Source organism: Nelusetta ayraudi, unplaced genomic scaffold (genome assembly GCF_046127955.1).
Source record: "Nelusetta ayraudi isolate G7.1 ecotype Tasmania unplaced genomic scaffold, CSIRO-AGI_Nayr_v1 ptg000181l, whole genome shotgun sequence".
In the NCBI taxonomy this organism is placed as follows: Eukaryota; Metazoa; Chordata; class Actinopteri; order Tetraodontiformes; family Monacanthidae; genus Nelusetta; species Nelusetta ayraudi.
In genome coordinates, this window is record NW_027466230.1 from 950,450 (window position 1) to 956,903 (window position 6,454).

The following is a 6,454-nucleotide window of genomic DNA, read 5'->3' on the forward strand; positions in this document are numbered from 1 at the left end:
GCTTAAAATATGGCGAGGGAGAGAGGGCCGAACACACCGCGTACGTAAAGACATTCTCAAGCAAGAATACTAAATTATAGGATTTTTTTTTTTTTTAGCAAACAAATTGTAAACAATCCTGTAAGAGTAGTTCACTCTCAGAAGGAAATGACTGAGTGCTTAATTTAAAAGGGACAAAATGGGGACATTTTAGTTTTTTTTGTCCCTTGTGGCCCATGGGTGATAACAGTTTGGGCTGTTTTTAATGGAACAATTTAAGTAATTCCAATAAGACACATTTAACCATATGCATTTTTACTTACATCTGTGAATGCATGCAGTGCTTTCCTTCATCTAAGCTGTTGACTCGGCTAAGTTATTAAGTTAAGTTATTTTTCTTTACATATTTTTCTTTAAAAAAAAAAAAGCCCTTATTGAGCAATTGGGGCTGAGGATTAACACACAATCATTCTTACTAACTGCATGTATAAATGCTTCCAATTTTGATATGTCCTGCTAAAAGTGGAGACACTTTAACGAAGCTCTTGCTAATGCATGCCGGTTGCCCCACACTGACCTCGCCCTCTGGCCCCCTTATGTTTAGAGATAATGTTATGGGCATGACATATGTGTTAGAGAGCCACACACACACACACACAGTTTGTTGTCCTGCCCTCTCCACAGGGGCGCGCAGTGCACTGCTGTGACATCCAGCATCGAGCATGTCTTTGGGGATGCTCCATTATTTACACCGTGCCTTCCTGTGGCCCAGATGAGACATGACAGGAGCCACAGGAAGCTCATGAATTAAACAGAGGCTCCTAAAAGCACATGGGGAGGGTACAGGGTGATGGGGAGGCCTGGGGGTAGGAGCGAGGAGGGGCGGCACAGCACTGGGGATGCAGATTGCAACGCACATGTCGCCACCGCCTAAGGGGTTGAAGGGAGTTGAGGCAGGGAAGGAAACATGGAGGGACGGAGAAAGAGCAAAAGAGATGGCCAGACGGAGAGGGATGGGGGGATATTTGGTAAAGGCAGAAAGGAAGGGATACAAACACACAGAGATTCTGTCGTCCGCGACACTGGAACATGAGAGAAAAAGCCGGTCTAAATTTAGCGAGCGATACGTTAATCCCCCCCCACCCCCCGATGCACATAAGAAGAATGAGGATGACGTCATCCATTCAGCGGACGCTCAGCGGAGTGTGTGATGCCTTTTGGAGCGGCTGCACAAACGCGTGGAGCAGTGAGAAGCTTCCGGTGTCGTCCTGCGCAAAAGCACAGATGGATCGGACAACTGCACCAGTGTGCTGCTGTGACTCGTCACCTAATGCAGCAGAGCAAACAGACGCCATTTGACAAATGGGTACAAAGATAACAGACACTTTCTAAACGGTGAATTTACTGCTGTACACATATTTATGTGCTATTTGTTTTAGCCGTATGTAAACTGTGCATGAAATAGAGTGATGGTCAGTCTCTTGATTGCAATATAATAAAACATTCTTCTACAAACACACACACGCATATGCTTGTAAATTCTTGATATTTGTGAGTACGTTTTTACAGGAAGTGCCCTGAGTGACAAACCTCTTTTACTGGCCCCTCGGGACCTGCTGTCCATCTCTCATGGCAAAACCCAGACGGGAAAAGGAACCGCCTAGTGCCAGGGTGATGTCATCTCATCGTCAAAGTCAAGCGTGGGCGCCGAGCCACACAGTGCATTTTCATATAGTGGAAGGCTCCTCGTCGCTCCATTTCCCCCTTTTTGTCCTCATGCCCTTTCAAGCACAATTATTAATTCCGCAGAATCAGTGAAATTGGCTTGTCATATAAAAATGTGAGTTGAGAGCACCATACATCACAATCTGTGCCAGTCGTACAAGGTTTATTAACTAGAATCGGTGTCTTTGAAGTTGAATGAGGTGCTGTTGTTAACAAATTCATTAGATTTAATAATGACTGTAAGTTGTCAAGCGGGTTTTTGACAACCCAGTGCGCCTATTATAAAGCATTACTAGGAAAATCATTTGGTCTAACAATCTGACATTAATACTAGGATTGTAGATGTTCAATATCAAAGGCAACAGGGCATTAAATGTGTACTTGACATCGAATGTGGTGTGTAAACTTTGTTGTCTGTAAAACAATTCACAGAACAAAAATGAAAGGGGTTCTTTCCACTTGGCTCGGGGTGTTGTTACTTACATGGTGAAGGTATCACGCAGGGTCTGCTCTTAGTTTCTGTATAGCAATGTGTTTGCACGCAAAGCTGAGGAAGGCTGTACTCATTGCCCGAGACACATTGCATGAAAAAATAAGTCATTTTTTCTTACACAAACTTTAAACTCAAAATCAAATAAGAGGTCAATGATGATGATGCTTTTTTGGTAAATATGACCTAATATCAAGCAAATCCAATAAGTAGCAATTCAAGTGGTGAAATGGCTTCATCATGTCTCAGCACGTTTTTCAGAGTTGACCTGAGAAACCCCAGTCGTGAGCAGGAGCGAGCCCATTTCCTAACATTTTCCCTCTCCAAAAAGTGTGACTGAGGGGGCCATGTGCTTTATCCCCCTCCCCCATTATACCAACACTCTGTCCATGTGTGCAATGGAGTGGCAGCTGCAAGCTCCCCCCGCATGCCCTGTGAAAAAAGAAAGTGGAAAAACAGCTTTTATGGGCGGACACTGAACTGCGACTGTCAGTGTCCCAGAAGCCAAAAGAAAAGACTTCCCTGCCACTTCTCATGGAAGGAGTGTTTTTTTTTTTTTTCAAAACAGCCTGCCAGTTGTATGGGTAAAAGAAAAGTTGTGAATTTTGCTATTTGGGGTTGCTGTCCAAATCCGGTTGATGCAATGCACTCGACTCCCCATGGAGAGAGAAGCACGTTGCGCACACCAAACCTCACACAGTGACACAGTGCGAGCAGCCAGCAGCTACCAAAGAGATGAAGCTAGAGGAAGTCTTACTCAGCGCCTGTCACCATATTACAAGACAATCGCGGAATTGAAGGAGACACATAAAAGAGAGCGCTGCACACAGATGCAACTGTAGACGTGCTGTCATGTGCTTTTCACGCTTTCTGTTTCCCACACTGCTCGGCGCTTAAAGAAATGTCAAGGCAAAAGGAAGTGGGGCCTTTTAGCATGAAAGTGTCTGTAAATACATGAGAACATCAAAGAAACCACATAAGATGAGGCTGAAGATGACTGGGTCCAGAAATCTCCTCCTGGGTCGTATTAAACATGCATGAAAGCACGGCCGGTGCACTGCATGCACGGTGCAGAGGGTTTGCACAGGTGACATTATGCGAGTTCCGTGTATGCACAGAGGAAAGAGACTTTAACGTGAGTTCATTTACATGTAACAGTAACCACATGAGGATATCCGGCTGCAATTTTCATGTCACATCTTAAAATTCACTTTACAAATTCACACAAATAAAATAATAATACAAGAATAAAGTCTGCATAAACGCCGCAGATGCTGACGGTCAGACTTCTACTCAGGAGGATCTGCTCACGCAACCTATCCATGCCACTCACTCCCACTTTAAACTTTCATGTCAGACTGGTAATTTATTCAAGGCAAGTGCGGAATCAGAGCAGTGCAATAATAAGAGCCATGAACAGAAATAACAACGTGTGTGTGTGTGTGTGTGTGTTATGTTAAACATGTATTAAATGCTAATAAATAAGGAATTGATATTGATATTGACTTTTTTTTTTTAATTTAGTAACACGCTAATATGTTAATTTGATGCACTTCTCTATACATTCTCACATGATTTTTTTTTATCTGAAGTGCTTGACTTCGCCGCCCACTAAGGCAGTGACACGGGACCAGATATGCTGTGGTGTTTGGCCTGTATGCGTGAAAGATAGCTAGAGAGCCTGAATAAGGGAAGTCGACATGCATGTACGCCCCACGTGCTTCAAAGGATGGCTGAAATGCACTCACACTATTTATACAGTCTGCAAGCACTCTCACATGTGTAAATGGCTATGGCCACAAAGGGGAAGGGCATCCGTTCGTTCCTCCAAAGTGAAAACCTGACAAAGTGTCAGCACGTTGGAGATCTGTATTAGATGTGTTGCCCGGGGGTGGGGGGAGTGGGTTGGGGGACTGAACTGGATGAAATGATACGATAACATGACAAGTGATAATGAATGGCTGGTGTCCAGTTAGGCTCTGGTGGCAACCAAATCAGCGCGGATCCTTACACTTCACACCACATTTATGGTGAAACGGAGCAGAACGTGCAGACCGCCTCACAGATGTTCTACACACACTATTCATCGATTTGGCAGACTGTCAAGCAGCCCCCCCGCCCCAACCTCCCGAACCACCACCACAACCACACACACACACACCTTCCCAGTGGGGGAAAGGGATGTACAGAAATAGTATGAAAGTATGAAAGCTGGGGAAGTAAAGAGACCGTCTGCCTTTTTCAGACACTCATTGCAGCCACTGTTTCTCAATTATTTCAATCCTTCTGTCACATTAGGTGAACTCTTAAGGTTTGATAGATTTCAGTAGTTATTCCCTGTGGCTAATTCTAACACTAGCAGGGCCACACATGCCAATTTGTGGCAACTGTTGCGACATGGTGGTACAGCACTGCACTGTCAGGTTACAGCAAGACAGAGGTGTCAAAAGCACTCACATATGTGAATGTATGTAAAAAAAAAATAAAAAAAAAAACTCTGGTAAAAGAACTTATTCAGCTCCTTTACTCGAGTAAAAGTAAGAAAGTACAGGTGCTGAAATGTACTTCAGTAAATGTAAGTTTATTCATTCATAAGCTGAGGTACAGTTTGATATTTAAAAACAGAACAGCACAGTTCAAATAGCTCAAACAAGCAACAACAACAACTATAGTAATAAGTGATTTACTTTTGAGAGAATTTGTATCTTTTAAACTTATTCAAGCACAAAAGCAACTACCGTGTTTTTCAAATGTAAGGATCTTTGTGTACAAATGTAGGGAATAAAAGTAAAAAGTCATTGGAAAAATAAATATTTTAAGTACAGATAACTGAAAAATACACTTAAGTACAGAAGAGAAATGTAGCAAAAATGTACTTCACTACTTCCCACATTTGCAGCAAGAAGGCCGTATGTTCAATTTCCATGCTGTGGGTGGAGTTTGGATGTTCTCCATTTGTCTGTGGGGGTTCTCTCTGGATATTCCGGCTCCCTCCCGCATCCTAAAGACATGCACATTAGGCTAATTGGCAACTCCTAATTGGCCATAGGTGTGAGGGTGTGTGGTTGTTTATCTGTGGCCCTGTAATCAACTGGTGATTTGTCCAGGGTGTAACCTGCCTTTGCCCCAGGGCCGTTGGGAAGGCTCCAGCGCCCCCCATGCCCCTCAGGTGGAGCATAAGCAGTGATTGAAAATGCACAGATGGATGGAACTCCTCTCAGAGGATAAAAAGATCATTTGTCTGCTGGCTAAAGACTATTAGCAGTCTCATTACACTTAACTGAGTGTTTGAGGGGCCCGCTTGGCGCAGCTGCTCCCTGTCCAAAGCACACCCCACTGTCGACTAAATGAGCAGTGGGCACCGCAAGACCTGTAGCAGCAATTAAACCAAGCGGTGCCCTATAATGAAAGGACAACATGTTTCCCATGACAGGTGTAGGACTGACATTATGTGCTCACAAAGCCCCGCCTGAGCTTGAGACTAGAACTGGTGATGCATGCACACCTTGTTGTGTACAACTGAGTACTCAGCAGAGTGGCTTTAATGGCTGCGTGTTGAGTCGAAAGTCAAGGGTTCACACTTCACTGATCTTCTGTGTCACAGGACGTCGTGGGGAAGACTGCGCTTCAGCGCAGGACGCAGGCCCTGAGTGACCCACAGGATTTGTCGGAATCACTCGCGTGCACCGCCCCGTTCACCTCTGTCACGGAGCGTGGCGAGAGCCAAGTCATGAGAACATGAGGATCTATCTATCTATCTATCTATCTATCTATCTATCTATCTATCTATCTATCAAAAAAATAAAAAAAAATAAAAAATATATACGTAAGCTAGGTAATACTGGCATAATACTTCAGGAGATTGAATAAATGATGACTCAGCTCTAGTCCATTGCGTTTGCAATTACATCAATGTGATAATAAAAGTCTAAATATTTTGTCAGAGCAATCAAAGATCACGACATATATCGACAACAAGTTATTTCCCAGCTAATGTGGCCCATGCATGGTTTTGCACTCAACACCAGAAAACCGTTGACATGTCCATACTGGTATCTGACAAGAAACAGAGAGTGTATTCAGTAGTAGTGACAAAAAAAACAAGAAGTTCGGGCCCTAAATTGTTGTTCTCTCCAAGCATTTCGTTCTCGTGTCACGATTAATCCGGTTGAATATCAATTTTGGACCCGAATCTATTTTCCCCCGAATGTACCGAGCCAAGATGTCATGGATTGCGCTGCTGGTGTCGCTCTGCGTTCA